General features: G+C 37.6%; 1 pseudogene; it reads right to left on the bottom strand.

The window, feature by feature from the left end:
- Positions 1-9,543: 9,543 nt before the first annotated feature.
- On the bottom strand, positions 9,544-18,036 carry LOC106386709 (annotated as a pseudogene).
- Between the last annotated feature and the right edge of the window lie 72 nt (positions 18,037-18,108).

Raw genomic sequence — 18,108 nt, 5'->3', positions numbered from 1 at the left:
TTTAACGACTAAGTAGCGACTACGGTACGACTAAATATATCAGTCATAAATCAGTAGATAATTACCGACTGATTTACGACTAATATATTTAGCGACGAGCACTATTACGACAGCACAAATTAGTCGCTAATTAGTCGTAAACATGGATTTAGCGACTAATTTCCTACTAATTTTGCAGTAGGAAAACACATGTTTTCTTGTAGTGAGAAGGCATCCAGTACAAATCCCCAACAGAGATAACTCAGCGCTTATAGAAGAGAACAAGCTCACCTTGATAGGAAGAGTCACCAACCCAACAGTGCAGAAGACCCAATGGGTGGTTGAATGGTTTCTTCAGTTCTGGAATGTGGAAGGCCTAACTGGAAGAGAGCTGGGACCTGACCTCTTTCAAATCAGATTCCCTTCCGAGGAAACGCTCCAATCAGTTCTTAAGAAGGGACCTTACCACTATAAACGCTGGATGATCTTGCTCCAACGGTGGGAACCTGTGGTCTCAAACACATTCCCAAGCAAGATAGCTTTGTGGATCAGAATCCATGGCATTCCTCTCCACTACTGGCACGAGGATACAGTTATGGCCATCGGTAAAGAACTAGGTCCGATCTTGGACAAAGATGTAGATCGTGGGAGGGTCAGAGTACTCATAGATGGCCTTGAGAATTTGGAAATGAGACTACCTATAGAACTACCCTTAGGGGACGTTATCAAGGTGAACTTGGAATATGAAAAACTTGAGAAGCACTGCTTCCTCTGCTTCTCCCTCAGGCATGAGAAAGAGTCATGCCCCCTAAATAGGGATAGTAACTCCGTTGACATGAGAAACCAGGGCATCAGTCAACAAAATACATTAAGGAAGTTGGAAGAAAGTAGGCGCAGGAACGACTCTCGAAGATCAGGCACCAGGAGTTCAAAAGACAGAGACGCTGATTCCAGAGAATACCAAAGGAACAGCCAAAGATCAATACAATCTCGTCTGCAGAAGCCTGAGCGAAGACATTACGCTTCCCAGGATAAATCAAGATCCTTTTACTCCCGAGAAGAAGAACGCCGGTACAGTGGAGGAAACCGTAATGGGAGAGAAAGAGTTCAAGTACGAGATCACTCTTCCCATCACAGCTTCCCATCGCAGCGTAATCACTCCCCTATTAGAAGAGCATCTCCAAACCACAGAAGCCAAGGAGAAAGGAGAGCCCAGAATTCAGGTCAAAGGACTCAGAGCTCGAGAACCCCGCCACCGAGACCTCCTAGAGAAGAGATGGACGTACCGGCTGCTCCGGATCATAACAAAGTAAGTAGCAGAGCTAGGGAGAGAATTCCAGCATTGGCAAGAATTGAAGAAGGAATTAACCAGGAGGAAGTGAGAATTCCAGCTCTTGATCGGATTGAGATCCCCGGAGAAGAGCCCCCAAGAATTACAGGGCTTTCTAGCTCACTACTAGCACGACTCCAAGATGTAGAGATTCAATATGCAGAGAATGAGCATCTAAGTCCTATTGTGGAAGCAGGATCAGGCAGAGGAACCCTGATGAACCCAAACTCAGGGAACTTGCAAAACTCTCGAGTTCCTGCTACGTTAAGACTGGGCTCAGGCTCGGGCACTAAGAGGAAGCTCAATACCTCGAAGCCAGCCTCCAACAGGACTGCTCAAGTAAAGACGCTAAAGAAAAAAGCCCCAGCAAGCATTAAAGGGACTACAAGAACTCGTGGAAAAAGAAGCCCTCTGCAAGGTACAAAGTTTACCAGACAGATGACAACAAGAGCGGCCTCTGCAGCTCGAAAAAGACTATGTGTCGACAGGAGTGAACACATTCAACAATTACCTTTTAATAAGGATGATGCAGGACCGTCAAGAGTGAATACACAGGGGAAAGCTAGGAACAAGGTGGATTTTCAAAATCCACCAAACCCGATTCCTTAGCGTTTTTAAGTTGGAACTGTCAAGGTTTGGGAGGTGACTTGACAGTTCCAAGAATCCAGGAGCTGAAACGTGTTCATGCCCCGGACATTTTGTACTTTATGGAGACAAAGAACCAAGATGAATATGTAATTCAGAATCTAAGTTCTTCTGAGTACTCTCAACACTTCATGATACCACCCACTGGCCTTAGTGGAGGCCTCGCTCTCCTGTGGAAGGCAGATGTGAATCTAACAGTCCTGAAGGCATCACCTAACTACATCGATACAAAGATCGACCACAAAGGAAACTCCTTCTTCATAACCTTCGTTTATGGAGAGCCACAACAGGAGAATAGAGAAAGGGTCTGGAGCGAGATCTCTGGATTGGGCCTGAACAGAGACTCGGCTTGGGGCATCTCAGGAGACTTCAACGATATTATAGACAATTCAGAAAAGGTGGGAGGACCACCCCGGTGTGAGGGCTCTTTCATTCCATTTCGCAACTTTGTATCAGTGCATGGGTTATGGGATATCAAGCATACAGGAGATCACCTTTCTTGGAGAGGAACAAGACACACGCACAACATCAGGTCTAGACTGGACCGCACTCTTGCAAATGTTGCGTGGGGAGACTTATTCCCGGCTAGCAGATGCAATTACCTCCGTTTTGAGGGTTCTGACCACAGACCACTACTTACTTACTTGGACACCACAAAGACAAAGCAAAGAAGGCCTTTCAGATATGACAGAAGGCTGAATGATAATGAAGAAGCTAGAAGGGTCATAGAGAAAGCATGGGCAAAGGAAAAACTGGAGGAAATTGAACTCAAAGTCAGCCGTTGTAGACATGAAATTATCAAGTGGTCCAAGGAGAAAAAAGAAGCCTGTTCCCGTGAGATCACCAGGAATCAAATGGAGCTAGAAGAAGAACTCTCCTCCCCACTCCCAAACTCGGAGAAGATTGAGCAGCTGAAGGAAGCCCTCTCTAAAGCCTACAAGGAGGAAGAATTATTTTGGAGACAGAGGAGTAGAGTCTTGTGGCTTCACGGAGGGGATAGGAACAGTGCTTTCTTCCATGCAGTGACAAAGGAAAGGAGAGCAGTCAACCGGATCACAACAATAGAAAATGAAGATGGAATCCCAGTGCACGAAGAGGAGGAAGTAGGAGCCGTCTTTGCGAAATTTTATCAACAGCTCTTCTCATCAATTGGAAGCGATGACTACAAAACGGTGGAGGAAACAATCATTGTGCGCGTCTCAACAGAGATAAACGAAGAGTTATGTTCCATTCCGGATGAAGAAGAAGTAAGAAGAGCAATTTTCGCAGTACATGCTGATAAAGCACCAGGAGTGGATAGCTTTTCAGCAGGGTTTTACCAGTCTTTCTGGAGCACTTTAGGTCCTGATGTTTACCGTGAAATACGGAGCTTCTTCACTACAGGAAAAATGAACCCACGTCTCAATGAAACACACGTTTGCCTGATCCCAAAGACAACAGCTCCGAGGAGTGCAGCAGAGTATAGACCGATAGCTCTTTGCAACGTTCGATACAAGATTATTGCAAAGATATTGACGTCGAGACTCCAAGGGCTTCTACCTGACCTGATCACGCAGCACCAAACTGCATTTGTCCCCGGAAGAGCTATAGGAGACAATGTGATGATAACGCATGAAACCCTACAATACCTCAAGAAATCAGAGGCGAAGAAGAGATGCTCCATGGTCATTAAAACTGACATGAGCAAGGCCTATGACCGCATAGAATGGGGTTTCTTGAAGGAGGTGATGAAGAGAATGGGATTTGGGCACATCTGGATAAATTGGGTCATGGAGTGTGTCACAACGGTCTCGTACTCCTTCCTGATAAACGGAGCACCACAAGGGAGAGTCGTACCAGCGAGAGGACTACGTCAAGGTGACCCCCTCTCCCCCTATCTCTTTATATTATGCACTGAAGTGCTCTCAGGATTATGCAAAAATAGTCAAGAGAATGGTCGGCTCCAAGGTCTTCAAGTGGCAAAGAAAAGCCATTTCATCAACCATCTCCTGTTCGCCGACGATACCATGTTTTTCTGCAAGGCAAATGCGCGAAACTGCAAGACTTTGAGGGGGATACTCCGTAGATATGAGAGCAGCTCAGGGCAATGCATCAACTTGAGCAAATCTACAATAACTTACTCCTCCAGAACGCCAAGCGACATCAAAGACAGAGTAAAGAGAGCTCTAGGAATTGAGCAGGAAGGTGGTATGGGCAAGTATCTAGGGTTGAAACTTTTGGTCGAAGAAAGTGTGATGTGTTCACAGGACTTGTGGATAAAATTAGACAGAGGTCTCAGTCTTGGACTACACGGTTCCTATCCGGAGCAGGGAAGCATGTTATGTTGCAGTCGGTGCTCACTTCCCTACCAACACACTCCATGTCTAGCTTCAAGATCCCGACCTCCCTCTGTAACAGGATCCAGTCCATCCTCACCCGCTTCTGGTGGGATAGTGCACCTGACAAGAGGAAAATATCATGGGTAGCGTGGAGCACAATGGCACGACCAAAATTCTTGGGAGGACTGGGCTTTAAAAACCTTGAGGACTATAACGACTCGCTTCTGGCTAAGCTCAGTTGGAGAATTCACTCCAAGCCGGAGTCTCTACTGGCCCAAGTGGTGAAACGCAAGTACTACCCGGAATGCACCTTCCTGGAGAGTAAAGAAACCTCTGGCTCTTCCCATGGTTGGACAAGCATAATGGCGGGCTTGGAAGTTCTAAAGAAGGGAATGGGTTTTGTAGTAGGTAATGGCCACGACATTCATGTCTGGTCAGACAATTGGCTCTCTACCTCAAAACCTATGGCGCCAATAGGACCTCCAACCTTCATCAATCAACAACTGATGGTCAAGGACCTAATGAATCCAGTCACCAACGATTGGGACTTGCAGAAAATTAGACAGCATTTACCTCAGTATGAGGAGAATATCAGATTACTCATCCCAAGCGCTTCAGCCCCAAAAGATCGAGTAGTCTGGTTACCTGAGGACTCAGGAGTATATACTACAAAGTCAGGGTACAAGACCATCTTTGAGGAGAAAAATGACTTAAACCCTGATTTTGACTGGATGCGGTTTGTTTGGAAAATCCACATCCCACCAAAGATTCAACACTTTCTTTGGAGGCTACTCAACAATGCTTTACCGGTGGGAGAGCTACTTGCAATTAGAGGCATTAAGGCAGAATTACAATGCAAGCGATGTGGAGAGGCTGAAACCTTACAGCATATGTTCTTGCAGTGCCCATTTGCAGGGGAACTCTGGCAACAAGTCCATGTTTCACCACAGCTGCCAGATAGTTTGGGTATAGAGAGCCTCAAAGTTTGGTTGCAAAGAACGACAACTTCTCAGGTGTTACCTACAGTAGGTTTAAGCTATTCACCTACGATACCATGGATACTCTGGAATGTGTGGACTGCAAGAAATAAATTGGTGTTTGAAGGAAAAGTTTTTCAGATTAAAGAGATCATCTCGAAAGCCATTGCTGACGCAAGAGAATGGGAAGCAGCTAATCTCAAAAAAAAGAAAAGGAGCATGCGAAGACAACGGGATTGAAGCTGAGACTACACGCTGTTCCAATGTGCTGGACTGATGGAGCTTGGCAGGAAACCTCAAAAGCTGGAGGCATGGGCTGGATCATCAAGAATGAGGATGGTGTTGTGCTACACAGAGGATCAAGCAACCGGTTGTTTGTCTGCTCTGCCCTTATGGCAGAAGCTCTAGCAATGCGAGAGGCCTTCATCAAAGCTAAAGAACTCAACCTTCAGAGTATCCAATTATTCTCGGACTCTCAGGTCCTTGTGTCGGCCCTGCGATCAGGGTTGGATGTGTTAGAGATTGCAGGTGTCCTTCATGACATCAGGAACCTTGCCACTCTCTTCTGTCCATTATCTTTCAATTTTATTCCTCGTTTAGATAATCGTCAAGCTGACTCTTTGGCACGAGCAACTCTTGAACGTTTGAATGCAGTGTAAAACTTTTATTTAAGTAATGAAGTAGTTGATTGACAAAAAAAAAATATGAATTTTTGTATATTAAACTTTATTTTTTAATTGGACATCGCGGACCACCCATTTGGAATGGTCCATTTTGGGTTTGGAAAATTTGGACTTGGTGTAATTTGGACTTTAACAAATAATGTCCAATAAACTGATTTGTCCAATTGGACATGCCCATTTGGACATGGACAGCCCAATTGACATCTTTACATACAAGATGTTTGATCCGACAAACAGAAGAATAGTTGTCAGCAGAGAGGTTATATCCAATGAAAACAAAGGTTGGAAGTGGAGCAACTCATCTTTAGAGAACGAAGGAGAACCGGGCGCGTTCAGACTTTCTTTTGGTGACTTCGGAAACCAAGGTATCAGAAAGAATGAGACCAAAGAAGAAACAGAGGAAACAGAGGACCACGAAAGTAACATTGATGCTACACATAATGAAGGTCATGAAGAAGCTCCAGTTACAGATGCGATCATAGAGCACGTGGATCTATGAAAGGTCAACAAGTGTAAGCAAAACACCGAGCTATTTAAGCGACTATGTATGCCTAGGAGAGGCTGAAGGAGAACGCCTTCTGTTACTTATAAATTAAGAGCCATGGGAATATACAGAAGCTGTGAAATACAAGGTGTGGAAGAAAGCATGTGAAGAACAAGACATGGGATCTTATTGACCTTCCCGAAGGAGCAAAGGCAATAGGATTGAAGTGGATCTTCAAGATCAAACGCAACTCAGATGGAAGCATAAACAAATATAAGTCCAGATTGGTAGCAAAGGGTTATATACAGAGGCATGACATTGATTTTGAAGAAGTATTTGCTCCTGTTGCGCGTATTAAGACTATCAGGTTCATCATCGGCCTTGCAGCTTCTAACGGGTGGGAGATACATCACTTAGACGTCAAAACTGCATTCCTCCACGGAGATTTGAACGCCCTTGTAACGTTCTTGTCGAAACAATAGGGTTTTGTGAACACCATGTAATAGGACAATCGTTTAAGTAAAATATATGCCCTGTAGTACTTCATCTATATTATGACTGTTGTCACAATATCCAACTAGCTCCATCTTGCTTGCTCTTTTGAAAGTCAATCCGTGGCCTGTACTTCCCTTTAGGTATCGCAGCACTTGCTTTAACGCCACATCATGAGATGTCTTGGGTTGATGCATGTATCGACTGAGCAGTCCAACACTAAAGGCGAGGTCCGGACGTGTATGTAAAACTACTCTTGGTGGAGTTGATACAAACAGAGGCCAATTCTTTACATGCTGTGAAATCCAGAGACAAACCAAGGATAGAGTTGTGGGTGTGCGGTACAGTAACTCAGGAAGTCTGTTGGCTTGTCAACAGGCAGGGAAAACAATGGGTTTCTTCTGGGTGTTAAGTCGGGATATACAAAGATCCAAAGAGTCTCGTGAAACTGTAATAAAGTTACATGCAACTTCTCATATACCAATTGTTGGAGAAAGAAAGAGTGGACATAGAGTTGACCCTGAGGATGGTAAGAACGTGGAAGGAAATATCTTTTATGTTGATGGAAGTCTAATTATGAGGTGTCCGATCAAACAAGAGACTGTTGCGTTATCATCATGTGAAGCTACATTGATAACAGGGAATGAAGCCACAAACGTGGGTATATGGCGTGGAGAGTTACATCGGGGTATACTCGGGAAAGAAGAGAGAACCGACATCTTGACGAGAGCACTTGAAAGATTGAAGTTCAAAGAGATGAGAGGTGTTGAAGACTTATCGAAAATGGAGTTCAAGCTTAAGGGGGAGAATGTTAGATTAAGCTTGAAAGAAAGAGAAAACTTGAGAAATAAGTTAACTTATAATTCTACCGAGTTATGATTTAAAAGATTAGGAAATATCCAAATAAGTTATCCTAATGAGTTTAGGATTAGGAAAAATGAAATATGTGTTTTCTAATGAGTTTAGTAAATTTGATTTATATATAAGGAGATGCATGTTGCATAACTTATGAGTTCTGTGATTGTGCGAGACTTAAGGTTTTTAAGTGAGTTTTATTTAAGAGAATAATAAGTGAGTTTTATTTAAGAGAATAATAAGTGAGTTATTTTTATTATTGAGTTTTATACTTATTTGAGTTCATATACGATCATTGAGACTATAAGATCAGCTAAGGATGAGAAGACAAATCGAGCAAGAGAGAGGAAGAGATAAGACAGATCTAGTGGGAGAGGGAAGAAGAGAACGCACGGTGAGGAAGAGAAGATATTAGGTTTACACTTTTTTTTAATGAAAATTTGGGTGGCTGTGAATTAAACCGCGTTCCTGTAATTGGTTTACCCGGGAAATATTTTGATGAAATTTTTTGCCCGGGAGTTAAAAGTTTGTAGTTACTTTCGTACTTTTACATAATATGAAATCCAAACACTTTTACTTAGGAAGCATACAGGGTTTAAGACTAATATTTGATATTCAGTTTGGAGACAGGGTTTGGAGTTTAGGTTTAAAGTTTGGGATATTAAAGTTTGAAACATATACTTGAAAATTATAAATGAGCATGAGTGTTATAAAATCCAACTAGTTATTATCTTTGAAACTTGTTATAAGTGTTCTACATTTTATTTTTTGTTTATATTTAACAATTTAGATCTAATCTTTATATTTTATGATTTAAGACTAAAATTATATATATATATATATATATATATATATTGATGTTTGGAGTATGGGGTTTAGAATTGGAGATAAAAATTATAAATTTTAATTTTGTTTAAATTATTATTAGTGTTACATTTCTTTTTGTCACATTATTTGTTCTTGTATTTATAGTGTTTATGATAAATATTGAAAACATGAGGTTTAGGGTGAGATTAGGGTTTAAATTTTATACAAATAGCCACAAAATACATTGTTTCTATATATTTCTACGATTGTTTTTGTGGCTAATAGTGGATAGACATTTCTACAACACCAATTGCAGTTATTTGTAGCTTGTTTTCTTCGAATAGCCACAACATTAAATTTGTAGCTATTTAGCAACAAATTTCTGCAAAATAGCTACGGATTTTTGGGGTTTTGAAAATTGCTGTTATTTTTTGGCTATTTATGACTTAATAATTATAGCCAAAAAAAATTTTGCAGCTAATTTGTGGCTAATGACAGATTTTCTTGTAGTGATATAGTACTGCATCATCTAAAACCTTCAATAACCCTAATCAGTTCCTACCTCCCCACGGCCTTTTACTATATATATATATACATGTATAACAAGGGCTAGGATAAAGAAAAAAAAAAAAGAGAAGAAAGTAGATATATATGTGGAGAAGACTGAAATGAATAGAAGAGAAGTGATTGTATGCAGAGGAATATGGTATGTAATGACTCTACTCTCGCCGCTCTTTGGCCTCTCCATATCACTCAATCTTCTGTGGCCACCTGGGGGAAAGTCACCAGCATCGTCTCGTTTCCTCAGGGACGGCGCGGTGAGTGCCACAACATTTGTCAAGTTTGGAGAAAACCTAAGTAGTATAATAGTTTCTCTCATCTTATTAACTTAGCAAATAGGCTTATTTATACAAATACATAACTTGTCTAGCAAGTTCCTTACATAATAGAATATGAAGTCTAACTTATACATTAATGCTAACTTTCCTAATAGTTACATGGAAATATATTTTAGGTGATCTCGTAATCACCAAGATCTCCTAATATTCTATGCAGTGACGGCACTCAGGTATCTATTGTTCACCGATCCTCCTTCCATTAATGGTTACAAGGATTTTACTTCACAGAACTTTATACACTCTTTACCCAATCTCACTCTTCCATACTTGTCATCAGGTTTAAGACTCGTTGTCCTTTTTACACCGTATCTGTCAATAAGAGTTATCTCCCTTGCGTTCTTGATACCATTCGCCTTAACAAATAGCACCGGTAGACACTGCCATATGCACACCAAAACAGTAAAACAACTCTGATAAAATGTTAAAAACGATTAATGAATACTTACCAGTTTAGAGTTCTTGAGGTTGTATGGTCGGAGAGTTAGTGTCACGAATCTGTCTTGGCTTATTGAAGACGATGAAGAAGAACGTCGGTTGTACACTGAGTACGCACGCAATTGGAGAACAGGTTTTGTACCCGTTTTCACAAGCTTGAAAGTCAAAACATCCTTGGCTCTTTTTCGGTTAGCTTGATAGAAACTTCTCCAGCCGCGTCTGATGTAAACATGACCACTTGTGTCGTAGTATTTCAGAAACAATGTCCATGGTTTCCCATCTTCATTCATCAGTATGATCTCACATTCACGATTCACGAAACCGTTAGACCTTCAAAAGTGTCCTGGAAGAAACTGCAAAGTTTTTTTTTTAAAAGTAGTTAGTTTATGATTTGGTTTTTAAGGAGATGTTAAATCAAATGCATAATCATTTTGCAACACCCAACTCATCCTCTCTTGAGAATGGAGTGTTACTTCTGGTAAAATATCAAACTAAATCGAATCATAATAACGAATAAAATATCAAATTTTTTAATAAAGTAAATCTGAATGAAAACGAATTATAATTTAAATCGAAAATTTAATTAAAACTGAAATAAATTCCAAACCGGTTAGCCGAATCGGGTCGTTACACATTCTTTCACCACTCACCAGTGCATCGTTTATTAGATTTGACTCGGTGACACGAGCTACAAGACAAGAGTTGTCTGATGAATATCTTGTTTCTCTTGTGTGTTGTTGTTGATACTTCTCAGAATCTGAGTCTGTTTCAACTTTGAAATGAGAATATAAACAGAATCTTGGAAATAAACAATATTAAACTGAGTTCAAAGTACTTGAGCTTGTACCATCACCATCATCATTGTATTGAATCTCACAGCAACTAGGCCCAAAAGGTGTGAGTGGCGGACGCAAGTGATGAGGAATGAGGTCACGTGCCCCCAACTAGTTTTTATTTTCCTTCGGTAGTTACTTTTAATTTAAGAAATTTTTTATAATCCTACAATGAAACGTAATGAAATAAAATGTTGTGTCCCTATCTAAATATGATTCTGCATCCGCCACTGGGTGTGACATGGAACAACAAATCTCCATCATGTCTGAAAATGACTATGTCTCCCACTTTGAAAGCATGACCGGTGGCGAACTTTTCCCAGCCTTGGGTGAGTCTACGACCGTCCATCTTCACTTCCCAGGTTACATCAGAAGCGTCTGATCTCAGCTTTACCGTCGCATTTGCATTGCTGTCGTTGGTTGTTCCCTCTATATGCTTTGAGTAGAACGCTATGGGAATGTTCTGCAAGAAAAGAAACCAAGAGAGAGTTCTAACAAAACGATTTAATGTATATTGAGAGACACATAGAGAAAAAAAAAAGAGAGATTACAATGTGGCTGTGGAATCCGGGAAGAAGAGGCTGAAGAAAGTGTGGATTGATCGGTGAGGAAGCTGAAACATTTGCCATTTTACAATTTTTTTTAGCATTGGTGTCGTTTCTTGTTCTCTAGTTAAGGTATGCTTTGGAATTTAAAGCCACGCAGTTCTTGGTATGTCAAAAGACACGTAGGGTTTGAATGTGCGCAGAGATGGACATGCAGATAGGACGCATTTAATTGACATTCACTTTTAAATACGAACCAAAAAAGTAACTATCTATCTATTAATATAAAGAAAGCTCCTCTTGCCACCTAAGTAAATAGTACAAGGACAAGCTGCCACGTGTCCCATTGTTTTAATAATCTGTGATTCATTTGGGCTTTCGTTGTTTGCATCAGTTTATAGATTTGATTAAAGCCTAAACTGTCTTAATAAACCATAAAACTGGCTTAAAAAGCCTGCAAGTCGTCAGCTCTTCGTCTTCGACTAAGACTTAGGGTTTTCTCAATCCTGCGCTTCACCTCCAATACACAACGTTGCTATCTAAACTTCTCCAATCAAATCCATAGAACTCTTAGTCTCCTTTTATCTCTTCATCTCCCCCTCTTTACGCACACCATCAAAAACGGTAGCTTCTCATAACTGATACGAACGGTCTCGCTATATATAGGTCATGCTAGATCCAGGAGTCCAACCTCTAATTGATTTCTTCAATTGGGCACTGTTTTTTTTTCAATTGTTGAGCATGTCTGTCTCTGATGCTATCGCCGTCCTCCCCACCACCTTCAACGCTCTCCGCCTTTGTCGGTCTTCTCAAGTTCGTTGTTCGTCGTCTCCTCCACTACTGGGATTCGTGTAACATCAATAAAAATGGTGAATTTATGGAAATCACCCTCTTTTTGCTAGAATAAAAGGTATCTCCGTCTTCAGTCTAACATGAATGATTTCTTCCTTCCATGTTTCATATAAACTAAAATTATTGATCTACGGATTTAACACTTCTGTCTAACTGAGCAGAATTCAGGTTTGGTTGTGCCAATCAGTATCGACAATCTTTACGAACTGGGGCGATCGTCAAAGTTGATAGGTGATAGGTTTGAAGTTGGACGATGTACAAAAGCTCGACCATCTCCAGGCTCTTGCAAACACAAACTTAGAACTCCCTGTATAGTTTTATATATCCTTCTCAAGTCAAATTTCTCCAACGCCATACATTCATATTAGCTACTGATTCTTAATTCCATTTGTTAACTTTTAGATGTTTGACCAAGAACGTTTTCTGCTAGGCACCGACCTCAAAAAGGCCTCAACAACGACGCGACTTATGGTATGTTTTCTCATTGACCCGTAAGCTCGCTTTTACATAGTTCTCATGTTTTTATCCATTTGCTCTTGCTTTAAGAAACCTTATATAATCTTATACACCAGTACGGTGGTCGTGTACTTGCTTTGTGACGATGTTGCGGCCCCTTTAGGGGTCTTATGAACTCAGACAATATAAAACAGTTTGTCATGGTGGTCACCACGGTCAATCCAAAAAAATATTTGGGGATAATCATCTATTTTTCGCAAGAAACATGTTGATGCTAATCAATTTCTGCTGAATATAGTATTTTCATGCATATATTTAATAGAATAAGATCATCTAAGAAACACCCGTTCTGAAGGTGACCTCTACTTGAACTCCATACCAGCCACCAAATTTTAATTTGAGACCACCATTCCACCCATCAAGGAGTTCACAAGCAGGTCAGTCAAGTCTCACACAAAATTAGACACCCGAAATTTCCACATCATTTCTTAAACAAAGCTTACATACTCAACTCTTCCTTACCCTACTGTCTTGAGTATAACGCATATTTAAAATTTGTGATTGTTGATCTTTGTACAACATATGTGCTGCATGTAGCTTGGGAGGCGCAGCAACGAAGATTTTCCTACATGTTGCAAAGAAATAAAAAAATAAAGAACTTGTGACAATAGGAGATCTTCACACGTACCTCTCCAAGTCTAACGACAAGGTAACAGACTCTTTCCACCGTACCTTAACAGTTTCTGCAATCAGTCAAGATGTCTTACTCAGCACTCAGCTAGAGGTGGGGTATTTTACGTTTTTATTAACTTATCCTTCCGGGTGATCTAAAATAACACACATGTACAACTGTGTTTCAGACTGCCAGCAGCAACAAAACTCTAGACGTGGATCCCCAATCTGTACTACCAGCAGCATCTGTTAGCTACACGGTTCATGTGCCCAGGAGAGCCGAAGAAGTTGATGAAACAATGCCAAGCTTTGAAAACAAAGAAAAGAGCCGCAAAAGCCCATGTGAGTGATTGTTTCATGTCCATCAAACCGTCATCCCCACTTAGCTTATGTGTCAATGAAATAACCATTTTCGTATGTTTTTCCTACTTTCAACTTTGGTTGTCTTTAATTATCTGCAAACTATCTCCCACCAGGAGAAGAGTTACTTGGTTTTTAAATAAAGAGGAACGTTGACGGGTCTTTGCATTTCGTGAAAATAAGCATGTCTTTTGCTTCATGCATGAGAACATGTTCAGAAGTTACATGGCATCGACGTTAAAAACATGCAACAACCTCGAAAATGAAAACAGTCTCATGTTGGGTTATTTCAGAGAGTACGCCTTAGGACGCAATTGTTGCTCAAGAAAGTTTGTTGACTTTAATAGTGTTAATACCTAAATTAAGTTCGACTCAATGTATTTTATTTTATTTTTTATTTTTATTTTAGACCCAAAGATTAATGAATCGCAGCATCGAACTAAATTCATAAGGTAAGTCCTCTTGTGGTTTAAATTTAAAGGACCAGACTTATTTCCTGCAAGTCTCCATAGTAAAGCCTTAAACTCAAACATTGTTTTTATACTGCCGGTTAATAAATTTATCAACTTTGTTGATATTATTTACGTCAATAGTTAATACTTATACGATAGAATAGAAAATCGCTGAACGATCCAAAACCACTCAGAGTGTAAAAACAACCTAAACATATGAATTGGCAACCACAACCTTCTAAATAAATAACGTTGCTGAACAATCTATTAAGGCCCAAAATAGCCCACAAAACAATGTATTAATAGTTCGATATATTGAAATTGAACCCCATAACAAAGAAACAAAATAAAACCCAATAGCCACCGAAACAAAACAAAAAACGCAGAAAAATTGACACAAACACACATCATATGTTCCTATTCGGTGGGAACTAGGATGCAGACAACTAAATACAAAAAAATATACATATGTATCAAGTGGTCTTCGTTCACAAAGCGTCCTACACGTAATCAACAACAAACAGCTGCCTCCGTGCTAATTCCACCACCTCCGACCCTCTGCTTTGCCAAATAACTTCACGCACCAACACAAGTGTAATAACAACACTACTAACAACGCTAACACTAAGTAAGACTGAGCAACAACTGCATACACAATAACCCCGCGCTTGCGCGGGGCTTGGCCCTAGTATACTAAATAAATTAATTATGTAGATTAATTATCCCTTCTTATGTATTAAAACAGAAGTCACAACTTTGATTCATGTGTGATTTTTTTAAAAAAAAAACCTAATGGATCTATTCCTAGAAAGTCATGTTACATTTAATCTCTAATCTTATCATTTAAATTTTGGGCTTACCAAAAAATTTTATTGGGCTATCAATAATTAGATTTAAACAATAGATGATCCATTGAATTTATAGATAGTATAAATTAAATAGATATAATTTAATGTTATAATACTATACCTCTATATGGTAAATTTTTAAATATTTGTCGATATTAACTTTTAAAATTATAAAGATTTTTTTTAAATAACAAAAATCATATTATCTAACAATGATTAATCTTTACTACCTTAAACCAATGAAAACAAATTTTAAACTATATAGTTTATTTTAAAAATCAAACAAAAACTAAATGTTTAATTATTTACTCGATAATATAAATCTATGAAGCGAAAAGTTTAATTTTTAAAAACCTTTCAAAATTTGTGAAATATTACTATATCTTTGAATATGACAATAAAAAATATTTTACTAATCTTTATATATATAGTTACGATTTTAATAATAAAATAATAATCCGAAAATATATATATATAATAAGATACAAATACATATGAAAGTTTGAAACAATCTATTCAATGAAAAAAATATACAGTAAACTTATTATGTTTTAAAAATTGATTGACACATATATATTATAATATATACCAATTTAGAATTGAAAACAAAATATTTATATAAAAAAATAAAAACAAAAATCCGCGCGGTTGCGCGGATCGAGATCTAGTCTTATATATTAAAACAGATGTCACAACATTGATTCATGTGTGTTTTTTAAAAAATGGATCTAATGGACATATTCCTCGAAACTCATCTCCAAAACCCAACCCCTTAAATCTAAGCCCTAAGTCTTAGATTAGTTAACCCTAATGGTATAAATGCATATTACCCTTCAATAAACCCTATTTTGGTTCTTTTTTTAGGGTCTATTTTTATGAAAATAAACTAAAAGAGCTATCTAAAGGAATTTCTCTTTTAGTAATTCTAATATACGTAAGGTCCACCAAATATGGTCCCACAAGTCTATGAATTATGAATTAATGTCCATGAAATAAAATCCACTACATAATTAAGACATTGCATTCTATTTCAATTTGATTGAATATATACTACATAATTAAGACATTGCATTCTATTTCAATTTGATTGAATATATACCGTTCAATTATATATACTTCACATTATATTATACTAACCATGCAAAATACAATTAAGTATTTTAAATATATTATTTTTAAATTTATCTCATCCCGCGCAAGGCGCATGTCTTATTCTAGTATGCATATTATTTTGTGTGTTAAGTAATTATCTTGCATGTAAAGAAGGAAGGTGGGTTGGCGATGGCCAGATGGTCAATGCATGTGTAGCTTTTTTTAATTTATTGCCTATAAAAATAAAATACTTCATTTCTCTCATTCACAAACCAAAAATCTTCTACAACCAATTTTTTTTTTGTATTTTTCGTTTTATATATAATATTTTAACACTTTTTTATATAAAAATATATGAAATAATATTTGATCTTATGGTTAATTGGTTTTCTTATATATCCAGGTATCTCATATATCTGCATGCGTTGAAAATAATTTGAAAATCAAGTTACATTTTTAATTTTTTTCTTCAATGAATTATGCAAATTTTAATATCTTTAAAAAATAAGTTATTTTTACATTAATAATAATTAGTATAAACTTCACTTATTTTCTAGAAGTATATGATGACATAAGTATGCATTTTCATATTTTATTTAACTTATTTAATATATTTGTATAAATTAGTTTAATGAATACATGCATGTAATTCATAATTCAGGTGTTATTTGCATATATTTATAAATTAAATATTTTATAATCAATTAATAATTTTATAAAATGAAATAGTACATTTGATTTCTATTCGTTCTTAAATATATTATAATACATGCTGTATTTTATCTTGTGCTTAATTAGTCCTTTTTAATGTTTTTCAGGTTATATCATATATCTACATCCTTTAAAAACAATTTTTTAAAAAAAATCAAAATATGGTTTAGTAAGTTTTTTAGTCCGTTATGAAAAATAATATGTTTACTCTACAACTATTTTATGACACATGTATGCATTTTTTTTTATTTAGTTAATTTATAGGCTTGTAAAACCGAAACATAAAATATATTCAGCTATCACAAATATAACCGCTTCAGAACCAGGAACCATAGCCTATGACAGTTACATAACATTCATAAAAATTAAATATAAATTATGTTTGTGATAGCTGAATATATTTTATGTTTCATTTTCTTTAAACTCACTATGAATCATGTTTCTATTTTTATATAAATTTTATAATATTTTTTTTTTTATAAACAGTACTTATATAATAAAATTACTATTATTTTTAAATTTGTAAATATGAGTCATGACGTCTAATTTTGGATAATATGTGACATTTTTGAGCAACCAAAGAGTAATGGTTTCATCCAAGATTGAAGCAGTGAATTTTGATGATGTAGTAAAGAAAGATAAGATTGATCATTTAACGAAGAAAATCATGATCATAATATGTGGCTATGCAACCGTTCTACTTTTTGCCATATTCAAGTACGCTACAATTCCGTATGGTCATGACCATGAGGTAGTGAATATAACTAGATGGATGAGACAGAAACATGGGATGAGAGAGTGGCAAAGGCTGATGCTTTGGATAACGATAACATGTACTGAAAGTGTTGTTTCATTCAAGTTTGTGGTTTTGGATATTTCAATAAGATTTTCGTTCTCGTGTAGAAAAAACTTTCAACATATGGCTATTTGGTTTAGAGTGAGTTACACAAAAGAACATTTTTCTCTCTTTTACTATACAATTAGACACATCTTACTTGGTGCACACGATGAAATCGAGGTGTTTTTTTAACATATTTGCCCCTAACTGATTTAATGCAAATTGCTTGTAGTTAGAAAAGGATAAAATTTTATTATTTTTCCTAATTTTTTTATCAGTTTTTTTTTCTTTTCTACCATAACTTTCACTTTCGTATCTACCATTTCCATGACTTCCACTTCTTATGTATCTTCCTCTTTTCAAGTAACCATATCACCACCGTATTCATAATCACCATAACCTCCATCTCCGTCTTCCACCTCTACTGTATCCACCACTACATCTTCCTCTCGAGTAATCACCATAACCTCCATCTTCCTCTCGTCTTGAAGTAACGAGAGAGATAAAGATGGATGAAGGATACATTACTCTTTCACCGCACATAA

The sequence above is a fragment of the Brassica napus genome, chromosome C3 (genome assembly GCF_020379485.1).
Source record: "Brassica napus cultivar Da-Ae chromosome C3, Da-Ae, whole genome shotgun sequence".
NCBI lineage: Eukaryota > Viridiplantae > Streptophyta > Magnoliopsida > Brassicales > Brassicaceae > Brassica > Brassica napus.
Note: the sequence above shows the minus strand (reverse complement) of the source record. Positions and strands in the feature narration are given on the sequence as shown.